At 41.8% G+C, this 27,729-nt stretch overlaps 1 protein-coding gene across 2 annotated transcripts in view; it reads right to left on the bottom strand.

Annotated features, from left to right (window-relative positions):
* Positions 1-27,729, bottom strand: part of LYPD6 (LY6/PLAUR domain containing 6) — a 123,241-nt gene that overhangs the window by 54,969 nt on the left and 40,543 nt on the right. The window contains exon 1 of one of the 2 annotated variants that reach the window (XM_007078542.3): positions 6,002-6,061. The exons of the other annotated variant lie outside the window; for it this stretch is intronic. The gene's annotated coding sequence lies outside the window, so the exon portion shown is untranslated. Of the gene's footprint in view, positions 1-6,001; positions 6,062-27,729 lie in introns of those variants that run through there. 2 annotated transcript variants of the gene reach the window in all.

Genomic DNA, 27,729 nt, shown 5'->3' with positions numbered 1-27,729 from the left:
GCTATTCGATTCTGACCACATGAGAGCCCCCAAACAAGAATAGCCCAGCCAAGCCCAACCCCCAGGATCACGAGAGATAATAGTAAGTTGTCGTTTGGGGGCAGTTCATTACATAGCAATAGGTAACGAGAATACTTACACTAACTCTTCACAATATTCCTATGAGGTAGCCATTATTGGTATTACCATTTTACAGATAAGGAGACTAAGGCCCAGCTAAGTTAAACTTTCCCGAGCTTATCCAGCTAGAAAGAAAATCCTTGGAGAAATGCAAAGTTTCATAACTAAATAAAGTTCATGTTTCATATGTAAAAAAATAGTGACAGGGACCCTAATGCAACAAAAATGCATCAGAGCAGGGACCTCGAGAGAGAGGAAAAGGGAAAGGAGAAAAAACAGTGACGAGAAGTATACCTTGCAAATATATTGTGAAATCTAAGATACTACGGCTATCATAACTGGGAAAGTGTACAGTGAAGGTGAAAGTCTTCCTAAATAACAGAGACAGCACGAGTAACAGTAATAGTCATGAATGAAAGGAAATGTAGGAGCTGGGAAGGAGCAAGGCTAGAGGCAGTTAAAAGAGAAAGAAGCAAATGCATTCTGATGTTCTTGGCATGAATTTCTGCAAGTTATAAATTAACAAAACTAATTCACGTAGAAAATCGAATAGATAAATTATCGTAGTACAGATGTCAAAAGTGGTTAAATTCCTACTATTAAGAAAGAGAGCCAAAACAGAGGATTTTTCAGTGAGTTCCATACAACTTACAAAGAATAAAAATATGTTATTTAAATTATTCAAGACTATGGAAACATAGAGAAAGCCTCTAAATCCATTTTATAAAACTGGCTGAGCCTTTAAACCAAAATTGATAAAAGCAGTACAATAAAGGAAAACTACAGAGAAATCCCACTTGTAAATATTTGCTTATTGGTTATCCCACTTATAAAAATTCTAAGTAAAATATTAGCAAGCACATCCAAAAGTAGACGAAAGAATACTGCCAGTAATCAAGTGGGTTTTATGCCAAAAAGGCAGGTTCTACAGTAGCAAATCCATTAACATCATTTGTAACAGAAACAAATGCATGGAGGAAAAGTAGTTGGTTATATGGATAGTTTCTAAAAACCACCTGGTGAAATTCAACAGCCATTTTTAATAAAACCCCAAGTAAAATGTAAATAGAAACATCTTGAACGTGAAAATATCTATCGAAAATCAACTGCAAATATCATTCTAAACAATGCCAGGAATAAGATGGGATACCTATTATCATCATTACAATGCAACGGTGAACTGAGGTAAAGAAAATAGTTAATATAAATAGAGTGATGAGGAGAGAAAGTTTTCCCTTTCTCTTAATGATATGCTTACATACCTAGAAATTCCAACTCTGGTTTAAATATGAAAACTACTAGACGCAATAAAGGACTTGGATCAGGTGGCTAGTGGTTTAGAGCTTTTCCCCATATTTGCAATGAAAATACAATAGCATTACAATAGCATCAAAAAGGAAAAGAAAGATTAGAGATAAATATATAAATTCAAAATTCATACATTCATTTAATACAATGTCAATTAGAATCCCAATTTTTTAAAGTGGATATATCAGGGTGCCTGGGTGACTCAGCCAATTGAGTGTCCAACTCTTGATGTCGGCTCAGGTCATGATTCCAGGGTTGTGAGATTGAGCCCTGAGTCAGGCTCCGTGTCAGGAGCCTGTTTAAGATATTCTCTCTCTCCCACTTTTCCCCACTCATGCAGTCTCTAAAATTAAATAAATTTTGGGTGCCTGGGTGGTTCAGTCAGTTGAACATCTGACTTCGGCTCAGGCCATGATTTCAAGGTTCCTGAGTTCAAGCTCTGCATGGGGTTCACTGCTGCCAGCACAGAGCCCTCCTCCGATCCTCTGTCCCCACCTCTCTCTGCACACCCCCCCACTCACTCTATCCTTCTCAAAAATAAACAAACATTAAAAAAATTAAATAAATCTTAAAAAAAATAAAGTGGATATAATATCTGTTTAGGCAAGATTAAATGTCCAAAAATTGGCAAGAAATTTTTGAAAAAGAATAAAGAAGGAAGGGCCATACCAGACAGACTTAAATCCATTAACATCAAAACATGGCATGGGAATGAATAACAGAACAGACTAAGAAGCAATATTCATAGACTAGGAGCTTCCACGTGACAAAGTAAGCGTTGTGATCCATTGTGGAGAGAACACCTCATTGATAAATGGCACGTGCCCAATGGGATGTCATGGAAATGGGAACAAAAAGAATTAGATGGAGCTCCTACCCCACATTTTATTACCAAGTCACTAGAGAGAATGAGTTAGCCATATGCCATCTCAACAATGAAAGACTATGAGGTACTGCTCAGTAAGAGAAGATTCGGAGTATGTTACAGTAATCCCTCTATTTTTGGAATGTATTGTCCACTATTTAGAATTCTGGATAATGGAGCCTGATCACATGACTAACACTGCTTTGGGAGATGCCTCTTCATAGCAAAACATAAACATAAATATAAGTGTGTATATAACACATGGAGAGAAATATGGAGATATCTAGATATATAAACTAGGTTGTTTGACACTGGTTGATGGTGGGGGGTGGGGGTCATGGTGTGAAGGGAAGGCAGAAACAATGTAATTTTTAAAAGGTATCCAATAAATACAGAATGTTTAATAGGATCTAATTTATGAAGAACTATTTGTACACACACACATACACACACCAATGTGTCTGTGTAGAGAAAGATACACAAAGAGAGAGATAAAAGGCTGGGTACCAAAATGTTATTTGTGGTTATCACTGAGATACGAGTTTCAGATGATTTTTACTTTATATAATCAGGAAAAAATAAATTTCATTATAAAAAAAGATTCAAGTTATGAAATATGAATTTATGGTATAAATTTAGTTTTAAAATATATTTTAAATGGATGTCAAGTCAAAGGATTTTCATATTCTTTTTTGTGAAGCTTAAATAAGGTGAACAATGAGAGCCCATAGCACATGCCTGACACAGAGAATAGTGATGGCTACTATCATTATTTCCAGGAGTTTAGAGGTCCCCTGTTGACAACTCTGCCTAGTTGTAGCAAAAGTATAAACTCAGGGACTCAAGTGAAGGGAAGCTCATAGAATCACTAATGGCCCTAAAACCACCTTTCATGCAGCAGAACAAAGAACATTGGCTGATTTCCTCAATACAACTGTACAGCGAAAAGAAATGACATCATTGTGAATTAAGAGTTGAAGCAAAAACATTTGCTTCTGACTTTCCAAACAGCAGGTCTTAAGTACTCTTGTCATCCTGATAGAAACGTGACAGTGTAAGCTGATTACTGCACTTTTGATTCTAGACCGTCAAGCCACCTGATTTGTAAGCAGGCTTTGCGTAAAACCTCCCTACCTCCATCATCAGGTCTGGAGGAGACTATCCAGTCTTGTTTGGCACCTTGGTATTCAAACCCCACCACAAAGGAAAGCAAATCACCCTATTACTGTCATATCTTCAGCAGTCAGTGCTTCAAAGCCCCAGGAGCTAATAGATGGTAATAGATTCCAGGAGAACTTAGAAATCCCTGCGGTTAAAATACTTTTTAAAATGTATCCAGTCTTTGTAGCTGGGGAAAGCTAATCTCATCTTCTCACACGGTACAGTAGAACCCAGATCCCTTAATCTTGCTCAGATTTGTACATCATACCCTCTGGTGTGTAAGTAATGCTGTGGCCAAAAAGACAGCTCCCTAATGCACGCCTGGGTCTGCAGCCTGCCCACACTTCCCAGTGAGGCTTCCTTGCCCACAGCGCACCCTCCACCCTCCATGCCTGCTAACTCAGTGAGCCCTATTCTTGATAAACTGGTTATTTAGTACCATCTAATATCCTAAAAAGAGCAAGTATGAGGCTATTTATTTTGAAAATTTATGCTTCTAGAGTTGTGAGGAAGAAATAATACTATCTTCACACAGTGAAGAGCCTTGAATTCATCCGCTAACCATAGTCATTTAGGACCAGACCAACTCCCTCGCCTTGCTGCTGAAAACGCTAGAAACACAAGAATGGGTTTTAAATGGAAATTCTTCAAGCTAAATCAGCCTTCAAAATGCTTCTGATGGCATCCATTTAAGTGTAACACTGAAAAGCTATAGATGCATAAATGTATTCAGAACTCTGATTATAATTACCATGAAAAAGGGCTTTACTGTCATCACTGAATCATTCTAACTTCAGAAGTAGGAGAAGACTTATGCAAGGCTGTACCTGAATGAGGCAGGTACAGCGACAGAACACAAGACTATACACTTTTCATCACACACTTGAGCCAATGTGCAAGGATTATTTTATTTTTTTCCAGGGGGGTCCTACATAAAGCAATATCCTCTCACTTGACAGAGAACCTTCCCAGAGGGTCAAATTTGGACCTAAAGGTTTTCAAAAAGAATAGACATTCAAGATCTTTGTATAGCTGAAAGAAAGAAAGCCAGAAAGTGAGCAAGCAAGTAAACCAGAAAGCAAGGAAGGAAGGGAGGAAGACAGAAAGAGAGAGAGAAAGGAAAAAAGAGAGAGAAAGTGAGAAAGGAAAAAAGAGGGAGAGAGGAAGAAAGAAAGAAAGAAAGAAAGAAAGAAAGAAAGAAAGAAAGAAAGGGTTAAAGAGAGAAAGAAAGAGAGATATAAAGAGAGAAAGAGGAAGGAAGGAAGGAAGGAAGGAAGGAAGGAAGGAAGGAAGGAAGGAAGGAAGGAAAATATAACACCTCTGTATGGCAGCATCCTGCTAATATAAATGGGAAGAAGACTCACTGCCATGCAATCACAGCTTCCATTTCCTCAGAGGGATTAATAATGCACTGCATGAATTTCCAAGATGTTTACAGAAAGGCTGACATACGCCAAGCACTCAGAAATTCTACCTTCCTTTTACTTTCAGTCCAAATAACTATCGAGAAATCGTTTTCTACAACCACATTGATTATGCCTTTTATGCCCACGTTACACACTCACACACCATGCCCTGACTCTGAGAAATAAACTTTTGTCATTTTTCTAAAACTTTGCTTTTGAGACAGAGAGCGTGAACAGGGGAGGGGCAGAGAGAGGGAGGCAGAAGTTCCGAAGCAGGCTCCGTGCTGTCAGCACAGAGCCCATCGCGGGGCTCGAACTCATGAATGAGCTCAAGTCAGACACTTAACTGACTGAGCCACCCAGGTGCCCCTAAATTTCTGTCATTTAAGCCACCCAGTCTGTGATGTTTTGTTATGGTAGTCAGAACTGAGGGAGACACCCTCCTCCCGTGGCTTCCCCTGCTCAGGTACTTGACTACGGTCAATCGAACTGCCGACTAACTCCAGTTGTTGTCCTGCTAAATGCACATTCCTTGTTCTCTACTTCCCCACAAACAAGTCAGGATATTTATAACCACATTTCCTTCTACTTGATATACCTTCTCTTCTTCCAGAAAGCTTCCTACCAGCAAACCTCTTCCCCCATTGAAAAGTGGCACGTCACAGGCAGAGAACCCAGGGTCATGTCAGGCTCATCACACCCACATGAGTGGCTTCTGAGAGTCACTGCTATGAAACAGGGATCAAAAATCAGCTCTTATAAGGATCAATCAACTAATGTACCTGGAAAGCATTTTATAGGTTAGGAGGGGCCATATAAATATAAAACATTATCATGCTGTCTTAGCTGCTTTTGTGGAATCTGACCTCAATGCAAAAAGCCAGTAAGAGCTCCAGGAACAAAATTAAATTTTTTTAAAGCCCCATACAGACATACAAAGATCCACAATACTCTAGACCATCCCCTAAATTCAGTTACTTCAGGGCAAGAACTTTTCTTCATAAGCAGGGGAAAAAATGGTTTGGAACAAGAGAAAGCTCAAAGACAGTTTCTATAGCAGACACTAATTCAATGACACTAAATAAGAGGTTGCCTCACTAAACTGTGGGATCCTCAGGGACAAGGGTCAAGTTTTACTCACCTCTAAAACTCCAGAATCCATTTTAGTGTCTGGCACATAGCAAGAAAGAATCAATCAGTCATCCAATGAAAAACTGTGGTGCCACATTCAAGAGAATGCTCAGAAGTGCTTTTTCCCGTGGAGAGTGGGTTACTAATGATCACTTCAGGATTCTTCTTTGTCAATACACAGCACTATAACATAATGGAAAGTTTTGAAGTCAGAGGCACCTGCACCAGGATACTAATTCTACCACTCACCTTGGGCAAGTGTCTCAATTCTTTCATCTGTAAAATGGGGGTACTAATGCTTACCAGAAGGGCTCGTTGTGAATATCAGAGGAAATACACCTAAAGCGGTTAGCGCACTGAGCAATAGACTGTATGTACCCAACAAGTAAAGGTTGTTACCACTGGTGAACATCTCCAAACAAGAGTCTATGTATGAATACAACTACACTCACTGCATCACGTCATAACCAGCCCATCATCTGTGAACTACTCTATCAATACTTCCGTTCAACTACTGTCCGCTGGCTTGAGGGACTGTAAAACTTTGTGTCGGATATAACAATCCATAGTGTTTAGAATTCTGAATTGGCTATCATAAGACTTCAGATCCTGACATTTGAAACAATGAACTAGGACATGTACCCTGATGCCTTGGGTCAAGCCGTAGGGACAGGGCCTGCCTGGCTGAGGGGCTAGGCACTGCTGCAACAGTTCCAGGTACCAACGTCCCCCCAAATTCTCTAGACAGTCAAAAAAGTAGGCTGTCTCTGACTAGGACAGAGGTTCACTAAGCAAGGTAAGAACGAGCCAACGTGAAAACCTGCTGTGAAATGGAGCCACAGGAACTAGAGGAGTAGAAGATAGGAACAAAGGACAAGCAAGGCATCCCTAAATCTTTTATGGCAGTGGGAAGTGGACAGCACAGAGGTTCACAGCAACAACATGTGTGCGGGGCACTCCCGAGGGACAAGAGTATTCTTCCCCTTTCCAAAGAGTTGGACAAGAGATTATTCAAAGTAAAGATGAAGTAAGAAGGTGCTAAGAGGAAGAGGCCAGAAAGCTACACTAAACAGGAGCTACAAGGGTACAGGTTTTCAAAATTGGCCATAGCTTCTTTCAGATGTCCAGTATGGAGCATTTTAAAAATGACACAAGGTCCAAAATATGAGTAAACTACCGGGATAGAGTATCTCCTGACAGGGAATTCAAAGCAAAATAATCATGGTCAACTGCATTTAATTAACGGGCGGTATATAATAAGTCTATATTTCAGAGTGTTTACAAGTATATCATTCTATTTGGGAAAATGCAAGGAGGTTAAATACTACACGGTCAAGAGCCAGGGACAGGTAGGGGGTCCACCAGCATGATCCCAGAAGAGCGACACATGCCACTGTGCTAGCCTCGCAAATGTACCCACCCAGTACTGGAGTGTACCCCCTACACTGCAGCCTCAGACAGTAGGGCTTCAGGCTCCAGTCCCGATGAGACAGAGGCAGTCAGGAGAAGGAGGAGAGACTCATTGGAAATGTGAAGCTGGCCCACCTCCACTCAAGGCCCTCAAGGCCATCTCAGGGAAAGGTCAACTTTGCTTTGAACAACAGACTTCACAGGCCAAAAATAAAGACACCAAACCTAAACCCCATTGCCGTGACAGGTCAAAACCCCTAATCCTGGTGACCTTCACTGCTATTCAAATGCAACCATTGTGATGAAAATGTGCCTGGATTCAGTTTGTAAACCAAGAAGCACACAAGCACAGATGTTCCCTTAGGCCATTCAGTAATGCATGGGGCCATTTTGGCTTCTCTGTTTCTACTTTTCATATTTCCCTAATTTGGTTCTCAGCCTTCAAAGGTCTGACTCAGTTATTCTCTCTGAAGCCAGTTCCAAGCCCAGTTGTGACTATAACATTTTTATGGCTTAAACTTTTAACTTCTTCAGGTACCCTGATTTCAGTAAACACAGGAAAATATTAACAAATCAATCCAAAGAGACAGGGGTACCTCCCACCCCCACTGTCCTCCACCCTGTATAACTGGTCCTGTCTCTCTCAGGCATACACAGGACAGTGTTTCTGCCATGAAAGAGCTTCTTAGGAAAGGACTAAGGAGATTGTTATCAGGATGGAAATTAAGAAAAGTGATCGATCAAATGTCACAAAGCAACTACAATTTCATAAGTCTTTAAAAGCTAAGGCTTTGGGGTTTTTTTTAATATCCCAGCCATTCTCCCTTCCCCCTAAAATGATGGCATAATTGACCTTTAAGTCCTATGCTGTAACTTGATCTGACAATGTCCACTGTAAAGCTTAACAAAGTGTGCAGTACAGTATTAACCCATTATGTTGGGCAAGGAACTTTCTGGAACTTTTCCAGTCCTTCCAGAAGAGAAGGAAGATAATCTGCCTAGCATTAGGAAGGGTTAAGATCACCAGGTTGTTGAAAATTCTTAACCTTCCTTTTAATGTAAGTCATAGTACGATTAACTTGATGTTACTAAGAACAAACATAGGGGCACCTGGGTGGCTCAGTCGGTTGAGCGTCCGACTTCAGCTCAGGTCATGATCTCACGGTCTGTGAGTTCAAGCCCCGCATCAGGCTCTGTGCTGTCAGTTCAAAGCCTGGAGCCTGCTTCAGATTCTGTGTCTCCCTCTCTCTCTGCCCCTCCCCTGCTCATGCTCTGTCTCTCTCTCTCTCTCTCTGTGTCAAAAATAAATAAACATTAAAAATGAAAAAAAAATAAAAATAAATAAAAATAAAAACAAACATAGTTGATCAGCTCATAAAATAATAGCACAGAAAAGGAGAAAAAGTATTTGACTTCAGTAAAGCTAAGACTATGTGAATAACAGATTTCAAATATAGCCAATCATCTTATAAAATGAAACCTAAGCATTCGGGCAAGAATTACTCTCTCTCCAATCACCCTCTCATCACACCCTGACTCCTCTACCTCCCCATCCCCAAACCCCTGCTGTTGACTTGTGAAAACTCCCTGGCATTAACCAATTCTCACCAATGTTCTCCTGAAACCTCATTTACATGAGGCCTTCATTGTGCGTGGCTTTCCTGAAACCAGGAAGATGGAGCCTAAGACTTCTCAACCTTCTTCTCTTAACTAACCCAATTATAGAGAAAGCAAATGCCTACCCAAAGGGTACTGAGATCCAGCCCAAAGTAGAAAGCCTAATTTCTGTGATACCTCATGTTTCATTTTTTTTAAAGTGTCAACTACATTCTACTCCATAATATATTCATCCGTTTTCATATAAAGCCAACGTGCTATCTGAATTCATGTGAAATGAACGCCTGGCAGGAAGCTGCACCAGGCTAATCCTACAGCTTTGTGTATTGTGGTACATTGCCCTCTATTTCTGTAGAAGTTCACTCAAACTTTTCATCCCTTTTATCTTTGTAGTTTAGGGAATCACAGGTTAATTCCCCCACCATCTGTAAAAGGGATGGCATCTGACCCAGACCTAGATGGAATACACGTCTCCTTAGCTACAAAGATTGGTTTAGGAATGGGCATGTGGTCAACCAAGCCAGAGAATTCCCCAGCACTTTTGCCCAGAGCTCTTTCCCTTCTCTGTATTGCTACTATGTATGTACACAAAATATCTGAAGAAATCAGTGTCCATATCTGTTAACATGTGAAAAGTCTCTTAAGAATCAAGCTGATTTGTACAAAAGAGGTGCTCAAAGCAAATCAAGAGGAGAAATGACACAGAGACTTGTGGAGGGAAAGGCACAGACAGTGTCCCGATGACACCACTTTAACCCCTAGATTCCACTGTACCTAGAGCCAGAACACCCCTCAGACCTCCCACTTATGAGAGAGGGGGAAAAAATAAGGTAGTTTAAGTTAAGTTCAGTCATTTATAACTTAATACTTTCCAAAATGAAAATATGGACATGTGATTTCACTCCAGGTCCTTTTACACTCCCTATCAAATACTTAGGAGGACTCCAAACTCTTTAGGGTAGCACCAAGGCCATCTGCCATCTAGACCCCACCTTCCATGGGTCAAGGCTAACTGTAGGATAAGCCTTGGTCTCGTACAGTACATGCAAAGATGATTTGCAAAGATGCTTCAAAGATGCTTGAAGAAGGATGTCTTCCCATTTTCTCAGTTGATGTCATTGTTTGTACTTAGAGCTCCCTCTACATTCTCTAGTCTACCTACTACCGCCTGATCTGTTCCTCTTGCTGGGAGTGTCTCATCTCATTATCTGCCTGGTGAATGTTTAACCTTGTATCTCAGCCTAAGCAGGTTCCCGTGTGAGAACCTTCCCCCACTCTTTTCCCACTGAGTTGCTCACCTCCTCCTAGCTTCCTCTGCACCACTCTCAGAGAGGCGGTGCTGTATCCACTGTCGGCAGGCCTGCCTCCACACCCAACCAGAGGCTCTTCCAGCCTGCAACCTGTCCTATTTATCTCTGCATCACAGGCATCTAACACAGTGCCTCCCATGTAGTGAATCTTAAGAGAATATTTATTAAACAATTGAAAGAATGAATAAGTGAAATTAACATATGCTAGCTATTTGCATAAAGGGCAAGGTGAGAAAAGGAAGAGAATTAGATGCTGGTTGGCTTCCTTCCATCTGCAACCCAAACAAGGACCTCTGTTACTCAAAATGATTTGGCTTAAGAGAGAAGCATGAAGAGGACTAAATTTGCTGTTAGAAATATTAACATGTTTTCTTCCTTCTGCCACTACCCACATTCAATCCAAGTATCAGTCCTTGATTCTACTCCTTTGAAAAAAAAACATTTTGTTCAGATGTTCCTCTGGGAACTGAAAGTTTATACAAAAATAGAGAATCTCTGCTCAACGTCACTAATCATCAGGGAAATGCAAATCAAAACCACAATGAAATATATCACCTCACACCTATCAGAATGGCTAAAATCAGAGACGTAAGAAATAAGTGTTGGTGAAGATGTGGAGAAAAAGGACTTTCACGCACTATTGATGGGAATGCAAACTGGTGCAGCAACTGTGGAAAACAGTATGGAGGTTCCTCAAAAAATTAGAAATAGAAATACCATATGATCCAGTAATCACAATACTGGGTTATGCACCCAAAGTATACAAAAACACTAATTCAAAGGGATACATGCACCCTTATGTTTATTGAAGCATTATTTACAATAGCCAAGTTACGGAAGCAACCCATGTGTCCATCAATAGATGAATGAATAAAGAAAACAGGGTATAAATATACAATGGGATATTATTCAGCCATTAAAAATAATGAAAACTTGGGGCACCTTGGTGGCTCAGTCAGTTAAGCATCTGACTTTGGCTCAGGTCATGATCTCATGGTTTGCAGGTTTGAGCCCCACATCAGGCTCTGTGCTGACAGCTCAGAGCCTGGAGCCTGCTTCGGATTCTGTGTCTCCCTCTCTCTGCACCTCCCCCTCTTTCTCTCCCCCTCCTCCCCGTCTCTGCCCAACCCCATCCCACTCTCCAACGCAGGTAGTTCTCTCATTGTCTGTCTCTGTTTCTCAAAAATAAACACACATTAAAAATTTTTTTAGGGGCGCCTGGGTGGCTCAGTCGGTTAAGCGTCCAACTTCAGCTCAGGTCACGATCTCGCGGTCCGTGAGTTCGAGCCCCGCGTCAGGCTCTGGGCTGATGGCTCAGAGCCTGGAGCCTGCTTCCAATTCTGTGTCTCCCTCTCTCTCTGCCCCTCCCCAGTTCATGCTCTATCTCTCTCTGTCCCAAAAATAAATAAACATCAAAAATTTAAAAAAAAAATTTTTTTTAAGTAACGAAATCTTGCCATTAGCAACGACATGAATGGAGCTAGAGAGTATAATGCTACATAAAATAAGCTGGTCAGAGAAAAACAAATGCCATATAATTTCAATTGTAAGTGGAATTTAAGAAACAAAACAAATGAGCAAAGGGAAAAAAAAGAGAGACACAGAGAGACAAGAAACCGACTCTTAACTATAGAGAACAGATTGGTAGTTGCCGGAGGGGAGGTGGGTGGGGGGGATGGGTGAAATAGGTGAGGGTGATTTCAAGTGTAAGTGTAAGGTGCTCTTCATTGCTCTTACTTATCACAATGAGCGCTGAGTAATGTACAGAATTATTGAATCGCTATATTGTACACCTGAAACTAATGTAATATTGTTTGTTAACTATAGTGGAATTAATTTTTTTTAAAAACAGATAATCTCAAACTGAAGATGTAGTTGGCTTCCTGTGGCTAAAAGGACATTATCACTGCCGTGCCGGGTGCACTAAGATTTTTCCATTTGGTTTCATTGGTGACCACTGTAGTCCCACACGTTCGAGGACACACAAGGTTCTGAGAAGCAGGATAAGCCTCAATTTTGTGAATTACATGAAAAGGCGATTAGAAGAGACTAAGTGTTGATAAAACACATCTTCCCATGTTCTCGATGTACCTCATTGCTGATACTCAGTAGGTAGCCAGTGCACAGTAGGACTACATGTGGCCACGTGCTGCCTGGTGGCAAGCTCCCATCCAGAAAGGGGCATTAGTGCTGGTCCACCAGAAACCCCCATTCAGTGCTGACTACAGCGCAATAACTTACATCCATTCTCTCCTTTTCAGAAATTCCATTAGGCTTCAGATGTATTCTACAATGTTTATTTTCTGAGCCGTTGCTCTCTGCTGAATGAGAAGGCACAGCGCTTCAATGCCAGCATCACCCTGTGTTCCCTGTCTCCTTGTTTTCACCAGAATACGCCCACAAGCAAGGTATTCAGGTCCAACTCTGAGTCTGATAATAAAGGGTCTGTTTCCCCTCTCCGGCTGAAGGCCGTGCAATGCCAGAGACAGGAGTTTCTAGCAGCTAAAGGCAAGAGGATGAAATCAGTGAGAAGCAGAAAATCAGGCCTTTCCATGTCAATAAGCATTATTAAAATTTAAAGCACATGGTAGATGAGAAATCTGAAAATCATCTCACAAAGAGGGGGAAGTTCTACGCAGCTGTGGAAACAAAAATACTCCAAACTTAAGTGCAATAGGAAATAAAACCTACTACCCTGCCATTACTGTTCTGAAGATTCTCCTGTCCTTATAATTATAACTAAATTCAGGTTAGTCTTCATTCTTCAAGAAGGGGTAACTTGGCCCACATGCTCTTTCTCTTTCTACAGAAGATTCAAAAGGTTAAAATATATGGATTAGGTTTTCAGGACATTTTCATTTTGGAAAACACAGGCAATTATAATGGTTAATTACAGGTTTGGGGAGAAATTCTTGATGCTTTGCCAAAATGTGTGCATTCAGCTGCACCTGGGGAACAGTGGCTTGGGGAACAGTGGTGATGTTCTAGGCCCAAGCACTGCCTTTGTTGTCCAACTCCTGGAAAGGGAGCCCAACCCCATTCCACTCTCCAAAGCAGGTAGTTCTCTTGTTCTCTCTCTCCCTCTCCCCCGCCTCCTTGGCACATATAAAGATAAATGTACCCTTGTATTTTTAGTGCCAGAGAAAAGTCAACCCTTTTCCCTCCCCCTTTCCCATAGCTGTCCTGGAAAGAGCACAAACAAATAAGGTTTGATCTCTCTGTTTGATAATCATGGGAAAGGAAAAATTTCAATTTCTGTACAGAACCAGTCTAATTGCTTTCACGGAATTCACTGGGCATTTCACTCTAGGAAAATAAATCTCCCCAATTGCCTGGCTGAGAAGACCGGTTAAGTCCCCGGATTCTTAACAAGAAGGTCACCAAGATAGCCTCTGCAGACATGACTGATATTAGGACTCTGTTGCTAGTTATCCAAATTGCCAATTTCGTTTGCACACCAGGGCTTATCTTGGACGAATACCATTAAACTCAGATAAATCCAGTATGTCCTTGCTGGGTTTGTCCTCCTGGGGGCTTAATGAAAGAAATGTGCCTTTCAGATGCTTCTGCTCTGAGTGTTGCATACAGAGAGGGCCAGGGAGATCAGTCGGTTGAATTTATGCAGAGTGAATAAAATGAGGCATTCAGGACTACCTGTCCTCACTCACACTCTGCCACCTAGAATGCCATGAGCTCTCCTTCAGGGCAGAAGAGGAATCAAAAGAGAAGCCAAGGGGAGGCAAAATGAAAGAATGGGTTCTATGAAGCCACTTGAAGGCAGAGGGTCGCTATATTTGCACCTGGACAGAACTTCATAAGGAGTGAGGGAAGTCCCATTGTCTCATCACAGAAATCCTCAGTGACAGCTGTTCTCTTTGTACTATTTCCTCTGTGGTGCCAGCTGCAATGTAACACCAGTGCCCAACAGTGGCAAGCGCCATGTCAAGTGGAATGTTTCCCTGACCAATGCCCGTGGGTATTGGGACCAGTGCTGGGCCTTTACCCAGAACAAAGCAGATGATGGGAGATTTCACACTCTGGCACTAAGGACTTGAAGGAGACATGTCCCCCAGAGCCTTCTCAATTCCCATGACAAACATACACAGTCATCCAGGAATTTCTCCAGGGAACACCATCTTGAGTTTTCTACAGCCACGGGCAAAATGTCCAAGAGTTTGTGATCAAAATACTTTGCCTTCAGTTGATGTCACAAGTGGAAACGGCTGCCACCTCAACACATAAAATTGGTCACTATATACATTTTGCCAATCTATTTAGTAGGTAAAATATAAACATCTTATAATTAAGACGCTGTCAAAAAATGAAAATCCCAGTATGGATGCTTACATTGATTTGTTCATGAATTTAGTCAGTCAACAAGTGTTTAACAGGTTTCTCTTATGCTCTAGGAACTGCGGTAGGAATACAAGTAGGAACAAGACATGGTCCCTATCCCTAAGAAGCTTCCAGTGTAGAGGAAATGAGAATTTAATGTGATGTTTGCTACAATATGGAGTTTTGTGGGTTTTTTTTTTTTTTGTTTTTTTTTTGCAGAGTAGTATTGGCCCATAAAGGAAGACTCAATGGCTGTCCATGGGAGCTGGGAAGTCGCCACAAAAGAAATGGCATTTAATTTAAATCCTTAAAGATGAACACATGTTTTACAGGTGGAGAAAGATGTGCAGGTCATAGTAAGCACAACATAAGTAGGGAAAGTCAGTTACATGATTTACTGGTATATATCATCAGGTACTAGGAAGTCATTACCACGGTTACCTAAAAGCAAATGCATCAATGCTTTAAATTGAAAAGTTGTACATTTGCTCAAAGTACACTCAGTTCATGGTAATTTGCCAAACTGATTCCTTTCTATGGTATTTACACAGTTCATGGAAGGCTCTGACTCATAATGACTTAGTAAGATCATTTCTCTTTCATTCTAGTTTTCATGTATGGCTTCTTTCAGTCATCTGTTATTTGGGAACTCTTTAAACTGAATGGACTTTAATCTTTGGACTGTACATGTGGCGATACATGGGATTGCCGAATCTCTTTGATGTTAAACTAACAGACGCCCAGATTAATTTTGTGGTACTTTGATAAAGGGATTAAGGGAAGGCTCATGAAAGCAATCACCTTACCTGAAAAACCGAATTTTAACAATAATCAATGAGGCCAAAGATGTGGTTAAGCTCAGCCTAGTAAGAAATGAACATATTATGAAATGAACACTCGTATTGGATAATTTCTGACCCAAAACTTATTTACTGACCTACTAAAACTTGAGGCAATTCTCAAGGTCAGTTTTCAGCTGGTACAGGCAACTTTTAGTACTTTCATGTAATTTAAAAAGCACTTACTGGGCTTGGGATAATAAAAAGTTTGGAAATTGAACCGTGGTGATGGTTGTACGACACTGTGGATGTAATTAATGTTACTAAATTGTACACCTTAAAAGGGTTAAAATGGTCACTTTTATGTTATGCATATTTTACCACAATAAAAAGTATCCCCCAAACACTCATTGGAATATTTTCTTTATAAACCAGATATTGATATTCAAAGTTTTTTATTCTTACCATTTTCCTTGGAGAATATTTTAAAAGATCATCAAAGACTTTCTAGTTAAAGCCTATTGCCCTCTGTCCAAGCAAAATCATATGTAAAATATTAGCAGTATAAGAAAACGTAGCCTCCCTTAAAGAATTCTAGAGAAGGTCAGTGCACAATATTTTCATAACTTTCTCTTAAAGTAATGAAGTAGCAACATTACACCAGGCTATTCATTTGAGTATCTACTACTCTTCTGCAGACATTCTGAATTCCTCCAGTTTTTAGGTGTGACAAAAATTTGTGCATATTTAAGTTGCCCTGACACTAACTGATTTTATATGAGATTTGAATCAAGCTATTGAAAGATTTAGAAACTCCAGTGATTTACGGTATGGTCAGTAACACCAAACTGAGATGCTGACTGCTGCCAGTGTGAGTTTCACAAACATGATTTAAGGCCACAGAATCAGATCTCAAAGAGGGTGAAAAGCAGTGAGTAAAATTCAGAAGGCAGAGTATGGTGAAGAGTTCCTTGTAAAAGTCAGCATTTAAAAGAGGAGATGCAGCATTGAAAATGATTAAGATTCTAATCTTCTAATACAACAGGAAAATCATCAGTTGTACCTTAGAAATTCTAACCATACTTAAGGGAGAAGGAAAGATATTTTACCCTAATATTACTATGCATATGACACAATTAGGACCATACAAGTTGTGACTGCAGAGTAAGAAGAATAATTTCATACCTAATTCTTATTAATAATAATACTTTGCACTTAAGGAAATTACGACTTCCCATGTTAACAAAAGTATTTCTAAAAACGTATTTATGATCTGGAAAGCAACCAGAATTTCCATTAACAAGGCCATGCTTTTCCTATTAAGTAGACTTCATTTTTAAGCTCTGCAAGGATTTTCTCACCATTAAACTTGCTTTACCCTGGACTGCAACCCCAAATGATAGAAATCAACACTTGATAGTGACGAACAAAGAGCACAGAGTCTGATCTCTCTGTGGGACTATTTGGAGCAGTAAAACACGGAAGGACGAATAGAGATCCTGTGAAGTACTTTCATACCTGGAAATCATTGCCAATTAACACTCACTGAAAAAGAGAAGCTTGACAGGGAAAAAGAATTCTAGATTCAATCCAGAGGACCTGGATTTGAGCCCCACGCCTTGACTTCCAGCTGTGTGCTTTTAGAACACTCCCTCTCTCTGCCACCTGGCAGGGTTGCTGGGACAGTCAGCTTATGAGAAAGCACTTGGTAAATGGAATAGCACGGACGAAGGTACATTAATACTGATAATAAAGACCACAAGCAGCATTAGAAATTAGTCCACAGCATTAGACATTAGTTCATTCATGGCTCCTATTCTCCTGGATGACAACATGATAGCTTCTCTTTTCTCCCTCAAACTTCTACCATTCTCCACTCTAGCGTCACTCTCTGCTGGTGATTTGTTTTCTCACTTCACTGAGAAATCTGAAGAAACCAGAAAAGAATTTCTCACCACCACCTCTACCCATCTGTCAGAATCTGTGCCTCCTTGACTCCACTCCTGGCCTCACATTCACACCTTATCCATTTGTAAATCTTCAAAATACATCCGGAGTGATCTCTTCTCACCACTCCAGTGCCCCGTCACTTCTTACCTGCAATATTGCAATAACCTTCCACCTGATCTCCCTGCTTGCACCCTGGCCCCTCCAGTTTCTTCTCAGCACAGCAGGCGGTGATTCTTGTAAAAGATACATTGGTTGTCCTCACTCAGAGTCAAATCCGGATGTGTCACAAAGGCCTCCAAGGCACTATATAGTTCAGCTCCCATTACCTTTCTCATCGCATGTCCTACCACGCTCCCCTGATCACTGCTTGCTATCTCTCAAAGTTGCCAATAACTCCTGCCTCAGGGTATTTGTACTTACTCCTACGTCTGTAAGGAGTGCTCTTTCCCCAGAGATCAATACGGTTTGCTTCCTCACCTCCACCAAGTTTTTGTGCAATGTCACCTTTCCAGTGATGTCTTCCCTAACCTTATTAAAACTGCAAATCTCTCTCCATCCCCCTATTCTGCTGTATTTCTAGGTAGACCTCATATTACTTAATTTTACCTCTGAATACACAGTCTCATTTATTGATTTATTTTGCTTATTGTCTGTCCCCCCTCATCCTGTAGATAATGTAAGCTTCTCAAGGGTAGGGATTCTGTCTGGTCCCTGCTGTGTGCCTGGAACTTAAAATAGTACCTGGCACTTTGTAGTCTATGCTTGATAAATACTTGTTGCATTAATGAATTAAATTGGTGAATCACAGATATTAGCCATAAATTTCAGCTATCTAGTCAATTCTCTTATTCTCAGGTAGGTAAGAAGATAGAATTCCTGTATTCTAAAAGACATAACAGATCCCGAGAGGACGACAGCATACCTAAGCCTAAAGGGGTACAGATGACATGGGACAGAGCAGAGCCCAGAGTAGGGCTTCTTCAGCCCTGTGGCTCTGTTGCAACAGACACAGACCTGAAGTATATGTGAGCTTGATCACGCACATGAGAATAAACTCTCCCACTGCTAATTGGGGTTAAATCTGATACCACTCCAATCCAGAATTTTTTCAAATACCAATTTTTAAATGGAGGTCTAGGGGCCCCTGGGTGGCTCAGTTGGTTAAGCCTCCGACTCTGGATTTCAGCCCAGGTCATGATCTCACGGTTCATGGGGTTAAGCCTCGTGTCGGCCTCTGCGCTGACAGCTCGGAGCCTGCTTGGGATTCTCTCCCACTCTCTCTCTCTGCCCCTCCCCTGCTCACATGGTCTCTCTCTTTTAAAATAAATAAACATTCAAAAAATTTTTTAAATATTTAAAAAATAAATGAAGGTCTAGTCCACTCTACTAGGCACTGGGCATCCTTTGGTAAGATATTTTTTTACTCTATACTGTTATTGCCAAACATTTACAGTGAGTGGTTTGTAAAGACCAGGCTTCTGATGGTTTACCCGTTTTGTAACAGGTCTCAATGGTCACTGGTGGCTCTGCTTCATTCACTTTCCTCTACCTCTTGGGCGTTAGTCCTCCAGTTCCCACCTGCTCTGAATTTCCAGCTGGTTATTTGATACCAAAGCGGCTGCAGCCTGAATGTATTCTCTGACAACACCGCCTCTGCCCTTTAATTGAGGGAGCCCCTATTCCATACATGCACGCCCTCCTGCTTGCTCAACCCAACACAAACTCTGATTTACAAAATGCCCAAAGGTTCCTGAGAGAGCAGGTTTTAGTCAATTCAATGATCAAATAAATATCTTCCACAAACAGCCCAAGATGATCATTAAAATGTTTGCTAATACTCAGTATCCTCAAATAGAATCACTCTATTATAAAAATCAGCCAATCATTCAATCAGTATTTTTTGCATATCTATACTCTCTGTAAGACACTTTGCTGAACACTGTGGAGAAAAAGTGTAGGCACAAGATTCTTAGATGAGGCACTTAAGACATACACACACTGCAAGATGAACCGGGATGCAAACGTGGGGGAGAAGTGCCCTGTTGACAGGAAGAGTGTCCTGCAGCACGAGTCAGAGAAGGCCTCATGTGGCAACTGCAGGGTTGGATGAGGAGCTGTATGACCGAAAAGGGTAGCTGGCTAATTAAATCGAATTGCTGAGTGCAAGGCTTCCTTTCTACCTTCTGCAAAAAGACTTGTGCAAATCAAAACAACCACTCATCAGTAACAGGAACCATATTGTATCTTGAAGATAATAGGCGCTCAAAAAATATCTGAATATTAGATACCTAAATGAATATTAAATATCTAATGAATATTAGAATAAGTTAAAATATTGAAGCTCAGTTGACTACTTAAATTTTTTTAATGTTTACTTATTTTTGAGAGAGACAGAGTGTGAGCAGGGAAGGGGCAGAGAGACAGAGGGAGACCCAGAATCCAAATCAGGCTCCAGGCTCTGAGCTGTCAGCACAGAACCCGACACGGGCTCGAACTCACAAGCTGTGAGATCATGACCTGAGCGGAAGTCGGAGGCCCAACCGACTGAGCCACCCAGGCGCCCCTCAATTGGCTACTTAAAAACAAGAGCACTAAAGTGAAGTGACAGGACAAGTACTTTTATTAAAAGTTTGATCACATAAGCTCCCTTGATTCTTCCTATGAATTAAATACAGCTAGGAGAGACCCTCCCAAGAATGCGTAAGACTTAGGCATCGCCAGTTTTAGAAGGTGCAGAGAAAAGTGTAGACATGAAGTGATCTTACTGGATCCCCTAGGTCCGGCCCAGGGCCTGGCACGTGGGAGACTTGGTGCATTTGTAATGAATGAACACAGAGGCCGAGGGAGGCTTCGGGGCAAGGATAATACAGAGCCAGCAAACAAAGATGACAGTATGAAGACTGGAAGGACAAGATGGGGCCTAACACAGTTTTCCTTGCTTTGCTTTTCTCCACTTACATAATTACTTGGCCCACAAGAGCCACTGTGCCTTCTTCTATTGAGGAGAGAGCCTGGGAGGAATGCTCTTGTCTCCTGCAGTGCTCCTAAAAGCCCACGAAAGCAGCTAGTGTCGCACAGTGCCCACTGCAACCTAGGACTTGTTGTTTAGCAACTGCAGCTTTCCTAGGTCATTAAGCAAAGCAGGCAGACTCCTGCACCGTCTCCTTGCACCAAGACTTACCTACAGACCCAAGAGACCACATTTTTCAGCACGTTTCCCAAAAAAAAAGGAAGAAAGAAAAAACAGTAAGTCATCTACTTTGCCACAGGGAAGTCACTTACCTAATTCAAAGTAGAATAGACTCTTCATCTTTCTTGCAGACTAAGTTCTAAACCAGGCACCATCGATTTTCTTAGCAGCAGTGGTCTAAACCCAGCTAAAACATGGAACCCTGGGGTGCCTGGGTGGCTCCGTAGGTTGAGCATCCGACTTTGATTTCAGTTCAGGTCATGATCCCAGCATCGTCGTGGGATCGAGCCCTGAGTCGGGCTCTGTGCTGAGCATGAAGCCTGCTTAAGATTCTCATTCTCTCTCTCTCTCTCTCTCTCTCTCTCTCTCTCTCTCTCTCTCTCCCTCCCTCCCTCCCTCCCTCCCTCCCTCCCTCCCTCCCCCCTTCTCTGCTCCTCTCCCTCTTCCCTGCTCATACTCCTGTACAGTAGAAGTCTGATTTAATGCCACCTCCTGGCACCAGTGTGACAAAGAAGACGGGAAGGTATACTGTTTGGGGACTGCACTGTGGACAGTTTGTTTAAAACCAAGAGAGAGGAACACACATGCTTTGGACTGTGCTATATTTAATTAAATGAATTTACTCAGCACTGTACCTATCAAACAGGGATATTAAATATTAGGAACAGTACCACTGGTTGGTTACACAGAGGCTTTACTGTGAGTTCTAAGGATATCAGATCCCAGTTCTGCTCCTTGTGAGCTGTGTGAACCTGGATGAAGCTGCCCCAAATGAGATATTGCATAAAGCCGGCAAGACAGGAGGTAGGACATGAGCATGTGGTGATGTATTAACATCAGATGCTTTACATATGTATGGTGACTGAGGATAATACACTTTTACATTACATTTAAGTAACACAATGAATTGCATTTACTTCTCATTACATTGCCAAGCAGTGGTCCTTAGTAGCCGCCCTTCTTTGAGCATTCCTGCAGTGTTTTCTCCAGGTTAGAAGACCCCGCCCACTATGGAGAAGGTCAGAGGCAGCGGAGAAAAAAGTGCTGGGGTCAGTGTGGGGCGGAAGGACCACCACCTCTATTTATTTTAATAGTGTTCAGATGAAAGGTGGGGCATACAAATAGCTTGCATAACGTGAGTTAACAGCCAGAAAGCTCTTCCATATTGCCCAGTTAGAGAGAGCTGTTTGTTCTGTACGGGTTTTGGATTGCAAATCTGGGGTTTATCTGCAGGGCTGTTTTCCCAGAGCCTCCAAAACAGACCCAGGGCGAACCACACACCCAGGCAGACACTGCTGGACCTTGGCTTCTGTTGTTTCAGCCCTGGAGTGATTTCCATGCCAGCAGGCAGCCCTTTTGTGTTTTTGCAGCTCCATCCAGGGTCACATTTGTTTAGGTGTGTTCCATATCTCCAGTTCAGCTGCCTCCTCTCAGGCTAAAATAACGTTTGGCTTATGTACTAAGAAAATACTGCAATTGTAATTTTGCAGCCGTAGCATTTTCGGAACTAGACGCCCAATTCCATATGCTCTGCATGTTCATGGAATTGTTCTTATTAGTGATATCCTATAGAATATTCTCACATCTCAGTCAGAGGGCTTCCCCCCACCCCAGCCACACTCTCTTGTGGGGTCCCCCCTCCCACCTGTCAAAGCCAATTCCTCGCCTCTAATGGTAATAATAACAACAGCAATAATAGTAACAAAATGGTCCCTTCAGGGCACTTGGGAGGAGATTTAGTGTGTCGGTATCAGTTATAACTGCAGGCCTATAAGAAAGCATGATGGAAGAGGCAGGGAAACAAGAGGGTAAAAGAACAAACAGGAGAACTCCACTTTCCTGACTCTGTTTTAGAAAAGATACATTCAAAATCTTGTTTGAGATAGTTGGGACTCCAGGGTCAAAGAACGCATATGGATTTTCTGGGCCTTATTTTCATCACGCCAAGACAGAGAGTAGGCCCCCATTTCAGCAGGTGACCAAAAACCAGTAGACGTCATTGTCATCCTCAACTAACCTTCAGCGGTACAGAAACCTCTCACTCGTGTTTCTCCCCACTCATACCCACGTCTACCTCCAAGAGCTGCATGACTCAGCCTTACAGGCCCAGAATAATTTAGTTTGATGCCACTTATATGTAAAAATTACACAAAAATACATATGCTAGGGGCACCTGAGTGGCTCAGTCGGTTGAGTGTCCAACTCTTGATTTTGGCTCAGGTCATGATCCCAGGGTTGTGGGATCGAGCCCTGAGTTGGGCTCTGTGCTGAGCATGGAGCCTGCTTAGGATTCTCTCTCTCTCTCTCTCTCTCTCTCTCTCTCTCTCTCTCTCTCTCCCTCCCTCCCTCTCTCTCTCTCTTTCTCTCCCTCTGCCCCTCCCCAACTAGTGTGCATGTGCGTGCTCTCTCTCTCTCTCTGTCTCCCCATTTCAAAAAAAATATATACATGCTAACTACACGGGCATTTACATACAAGGTTATTTTACACTGATGAAAAATTCTCAAGACATCAAGGCAAGCGCTATTTTGGCCACCTCCAAAATAAATCTACACATACCCCATCTCTCCATCTAAAGAAAGATGTGCAAAGGCCCTATGATTCTAATCTAAAGTAAATCCTAAAGTAAGTTTGCAAAACTGCTCTTCCAATGGGTCATGAACACTCCCATAAGTCTCTCTAGATCCTTGAAGATTAAAATTTCCCTGGACTAAGCTGAACATCCAACCATCCCTGAAACTTTGGCCCAGTGCCAGAAAAAATTAAGCTCTTTGCTATTTTCTCTCCTCCGTCATCCCAGCACAGGCAAAAAAGAAGAAACAAACGGATATGTAACATTTGGTAAACATGAGTATGCTGCGAAATCAAATTTGATCCTAAAAATATTAACCACCTATAATAAAAGCCTAATGTATGCCACCTTTCCATTAAGCAAGATAACTCTTTCTCTTCCCCTTGACACCACAGTGAAGAACCTCACTATAGATCTGACCTTGCAATTCTCAGCAGAATCTCCTAAATTGAATAAGAAATTTAATACAGATCATTTCTCTTAAAGGCCTGAGACTCAGAAAGAAAGCAAGAGAAAGGAGATTGCCAGGGATAGATTTTCCATTCTATGGAATATTATTCAACATTTAAGAACCGTTGGGCACCCACTACCTCCTGGGCTCCAGGCAGTACTCACATCATGCCTTCATTCCCAGCACGGTGGAGCACTCAGGATCCAGGTGCCATCACCCACCCTCCAAGATGTAAGAGTCACACTTTTACTGTGTACATCCAATGTTGTTGACCAAAACAACATGATGCATCATAATCACAAAACATTTCCCACACCAAAGACCTGGGTGTAATTTTGAGACTGTTTTTCTTTCCCCCTCACCTTTTTCTCAACCTATGTATTTAAGTCAACAAAACACTATATTTGATTTCTGAAATAATGTGACATGAGCACTGACTGCCCTGGTTTCTTTCAATTATTGGGATTTCTATAATAGGTTTAAAAAAAGATGCTGGTCTTTTAGCCTGGAGGGATACTTACCCTCAATATCAGCTAGGGAAATTCTAAATTTCCCAAGAAAGTTCACTCAACAGTTTGCCCTTTTTTTTTTTTAATTTTTTTTAACGTTTATTTATTTTTGAGACAGAGAGGGACAGAGCATGAACAGGGGAGGAGCAGAGAAAGAGGGAGACACAGAATCTGAAACAGGCTCCAGGCTCTGAGCTGTCAGCACAGAGCCCGATGTGGGGCTTGAACTCATGGACCGTGAGATCATGACCTGAGCCAAAGTCGGATGCTTAACCGACCGAGCCACCCAGGTGCCCCAACAGTTTGCCCTTTAAAGCAACATGATTCAAGTATCATACAGTTCACTTCTGTGCGGGGGCAGGAATGGACTGTGAAAATGATCTCTTTAAAAATCCTACAGAGTAAATATACGGACTTGAAAATAATTTCCCACAGCATTTTCTAAATTCAATTTCTTTGACTAAAACAACTAAGAAACTGGGACCCCAATTAATCCCTTTTATGTTGTGCTGTAGAATTAAATGCCAATTTAAATGTTGTTACACAATTAAGTGTTACAGAAAGGATTGTTGTTTGGAATATACACTTAATGCAATAAATATCCTGCAGGAAAAAAAAAATCTGTTTTTGCCTCCCTCATTCTAGTGTGGCTTCGACCACCACACCTCCACGGAAACCATTCTTGCTGAGGTGACCAGTGGCCTCCGTGATACTAAATCCACCTGAGGAGTTCAGTCCTCAACTTACTTGGCTTTCTACAGCCTTCACCGCTGTTGACTACTCTGCTTCTAGAAACACTCTTGCCTTGGATGCTGTGGCATCATGGCATCACAGTCTTCTTGATGTCCTTCTACCTTTCTTGCACTCCTTTGTAATCTCCTGTTCAGATTCTTCCCTGCCTGACCGCTGAATATGGCAATTCCCCAGGACAGTCTTGGAATCCCTGGTCTTGAAACTCTATGCTCCCACCCAAAGTGACCTCATGCACTCCCACTGCTTTAAATACCACACCACTCCCAAATTTATAACCTCAGCCCAGACCTATATTCTGACTCCAGACTTATTTATTTAATTACCCACTTTCATCACTAAAGCTGGCACATAGGCATCTGAAACCTACCCTGTCTCCAGCTGGCTTCTTGATCTCCAGGCAATGGTCCCTCCATCCACACTACTGGACTCTTGGGAGTCATCCTCAACACCTCCTTCTCCCACAGCCCACCTATCCCTCCATCTTCTTTCCCCCTCCACCATCTAATCCAAGGACCCATTATCTCTTCCTGGACCACTGAATCAGCCTCCTGAGCCCTTGTCACTGGTCTCACTCTTGTCCCTGCCCATCCTTTCTCCAGCACCTACCAGAGAGAGCTCTTCAAAGTACAAATCTGATCGTATAACTCCTATTCAGTCTTAAAACCCTCCAAACATCTACACTGAGGATTTATAACAGCCTGTGATCTTGGAGAATGATGGTATAAACTCCTAAATGAGAATTTTTTTTTCTCTTTTTTGCCGATGTATAGCTCTGTGAAAGTTTACATATGTGTGCCCCTGTGCAATCCCCACCCTGAGCAAGACATGGAACATTTCCAGCACTCCAGAAAGTTCATGCCCCTGCCCTGTCCCCACCCTCTCCTGAGGTAACCACTCTTCTGGCCTTTATTACAATGAATTAGTTTTGTTTGTTCTTTAACACCATATAAATTGACTTATAGAAATGAATACTTTTTAAACTAAACCAAACTCTTCAAGTGTTCCTGCAAATTAATGATTAAACCAGCTTTAAGAAAATAACATTCTAGAGTCGTCAGGTATTCAGCTCTAGAGTCTCAGCTCCCCAAAAGAGTTTGTTAATTAACAAGTGAGAACAAAATCCCCATAACACTACAGATTAAGTTGTTCCCATGAATTGTCCCCAACTATTTAAGATGACACAGGAACTACTACTTCTACTCATGGACTTTGAGCCAATCTAGATAACTGTCGGCCAGGCAAATTCAAAGAAAGTACTTTTTTGATTCAAACAAAGACTTCAAAGTGAAAAAGAAATGTGACAGCATGAGCAAAGTATACAATTAATAGAGGAATGAGACTTTAGGAGGCTATTGGTCTTACCAGGAGAGTTGTGTTGCAAGTATTAGGAATTAGTAACGGGCTATGGGGGGGTGGGGAGGGGCAGCTTAAAGCTGGATAAAGCCGCATCTGTACCCATTCACCATTATAACTTCACCCTGGAGGAAGGCCATCAAGTCTCTATTTTCAAAGTACAGTCCCTGATTTTGTCCCTCTGTCCAGAATAAGAGCCAATTCCAATAAAGGGCCCGGGGAAGCCCAGCCCCTGGGATGCATCAGCCCCTCCTGAGAATTTATTCTGCTGCCTGAAATTCAGACAGACCTCTCCCCAGGGTTTGGAACTTCTGAAGTTTATGTTGGGCAGGAGGTGACGAAAGGGGGAGCAGGCGGGCAGTAGCAGAGTCCCAGGGACTTGTTTTTGCTCTCTTGATGGTCCAATGCCCCTCCCTAGCATCAAGAAGAGAAATCCTAAACCTAAAATTAGAATCGACTGGGAGATGTAGGGAGATTTTACCAAAGTCTGGAAGAACTGACAAAACAGGTCTCACCAAGCATCCCTGTTTGCAGAGAGTCTTGCTCTCTGCACCCATTGACAACAGTTAGACATCTGCTATTGACATATGTATGCCCCTGCATAACCCCCACCCTGAGCAAGACATAGAACATCTCCAGTACTCCAGAAAGTTCATGCCCCTGCATGGACCAGTGTACCAACTGGTGACCCTTGCCCATGCCGGCCAGCCAAGTGGCAGGGGTGGGTTTTGATGGTACAGTTCCTGTCACATGCAAGGCACTCAAAAAAATGTCGGGGACTATTACCATGAAGGGATTCCCACAAACTATAGTTCTGCTTCCTAGACATAAAAGAGAAAAAGAATTGCTCATTCTTCAGGTGAAGTGTTGGGAGGGTGGAGTGAAGCAGAAGATAAGGAAACAATTTGGGTAAAATCACCATCATCCCCTCCTTTTTTTTTTTTAATAAACTAAACCCAGAAGATTTCCCAGAAGATGAAAAATATATTTTTTAAAAAATATATATATAATGACATATAACATAAGCCTACTTTCTCTTCCTTTATCTCCTTAAATTTTCCTTGAACCCTATCCTAGTAAATTTCATTTAGCCTCATTAAGGTTCATGGAAAAAACCTCCCAGGTCCTTTGGTAAATAAAGTGATGATTGGGAGGGTGAGTCCCAGGCAGGGCCAGACATCTTCAGCTATGTTCTTCAGCAGTGACTGCTGTGGAACTTGGGAGCAAGGCCACCTAAGATAGTATCCCAACCCTGAATTGTCCTCACACAACCAAAATCATCACAGTGAGGATGAAATCCATGATGTGGAGATAGGAGAAAGACAAACTTTAAGTGTTTTAACTTGCATGGTTACAATCAAGCCCTTGACTCGTAGTTTCATTTGTTGGCTCACATTTTGATGTTTGCTCCTCACAGGATGTTCTTGGGTTTACACAGGGATGTAGAAATATTTGCATTGGACAGGGACACTGGACCCAACTGGAGACTCCTATAAGGACCCCCCCCCCCA

This window comes from Panthera tigris, chromosome C1 (assembly GCF_018350195.1).
Source record: "Panthera tigris isolate Pti1 chromosome C1, P.tigris_Pti1_mat1.1, whole genome shotgun sequence".
Classification (NCBI taxonomy): Eukaryota; Metazoa; Chordata; class Mammalia; order Carnivora; family Felidae; genus Panthera; species Panthera tigris.
Note: the sequence above shows the minus strand (reverse complement) of the source record. Positions and strands in the feature narration are given on the sequence as shown.